A 1,570-nucleotide genomic window follows, 5' to 3' on the forward strand; every position below is an offset into this window, starting at 1 on the left:
AAAAATGGGAAGTCTAGATATCTGATTGGACACTGTCTGGAACTAGTTCAACTGGTTTTATTAGATCTGTTAGTTCCTTAGCAAAAGCCATGGGCCTCTGCCCCTGGAATTCAACATATTAACACATTCTTAATAGTTGCATTCTACTTCATTACAATTAAAAAAATATATATATATATATACCTATGTATATATATATATATATGTATATATATATATATATAGTAATGCCTATTATATATTTTAATATTATTTCTAAAATTATTTCATAATACTTATATTTATGGGGTTAATTTTCATTTGGTCTCATCCAAAGAATTGATTGATGACTCAACTGACTCCATTTCCAGGAAACAAGCTTTATTCTAAGAGAATATAGTAACAGTAGCTAGTATAATAAGTAATTAATTAAGAGAAGGGAAGGAGGCAAAGAGGTGTGGAAAATAGAATTAATGAGGGAGTAAATAGTATGTTAAATAAGAGAATATATAGGGGTCAAGAATACTTTTTATCTTGCTTAGTTCCTAAGGAAGGGGTCATTTGTTTGGGCAGTTGTTGCCCTATGACTCCAGGGAACTGATGTCATTTTATCCATGGTTCACTCTTTTCTGTGTGGACTCTAAGGAAGGCAGTTAGTATGGAAATTGAGCATTATTTGAATCTAGTCCTGTGTGACTAGGAAACTGAACCAACTGTACTTGCTGTCCAGAGACCCCAGCTAAGGACCTAGGTTATGTCTGAAGATTGATGAGGAGTTTTATTATAATTGTGAATATAAGCAACTCATATGCTCTATATGAAAGGTAGCCCTGCTCTAATCAACTAGTTATTATTTCTATGTTTTATTGATTGTGTACAGCTACTTGGCAGGGTTTGTGGGATATTTCAGCCCACATCAATATCAATTCAACAAGCATTTATTAAAGTGCTAACTGCCCTTGAAACGCATACTATTTGCAAGACATTATGCTAAGCATCAGAGATAACAATATCCCAGAGAAATGAGAGATAAAAATGAAAAGACTGCCTGCTCTGAGGAGTTACATTCTAAGGGGAATTTGAGTGTAGTAGTGGATGGTAAGACTATATTGAATTTTTCTTGCTCAAGTTTACTAAAAATATAGGGATAGTCTTTGAATGGTAGTAATATAAGTAAAATAAATTATATAACTATTATATAACATTTCTTGACTTTTTAAAGGGAACAAGAAATAAGAATACAAGGTAAATAAACATATATATCTAGTTTAAAAATCCAAAGAACATATTGCAAGCCTAAAGCAAGAATTTAAGTATTTTTCTTTTTTTGAAAAGACATTTTATTTTGCCATTACACATAATAACAATGCTTCACATAAATTTACTGAAATTGTATGATCCAAATTGTCTCCTCCTTCCCTTTCCTCCCCCTTCCCAGAGATTGTAAGTAATCTGGGTTACATATGTATTATCATGCAAAACATATTTCCATATTGTTCATTTTTTATGAGAGGATACTCATAAAACCAAGACCCCAAAATAGAAACTCAGATAAACTAAAGTGAAAAACTTTTTGCTTTGATCTGCATTC

Source organism: Monodelphis domestica, chromosome 4, assembly GCF_027887165.1.
Source record: "Monodelphis domestica isolate mMonDom1 chromosome 4, mMonDom1.pri, whole genome shotgun sequence".
Classification (NCBI taxonomy): Eukaryota; Metazoa; Chordata; class Mammalia; order Didelphimorphia; family Didelphidae; genus Monodelphis; species Monodelphis domestica.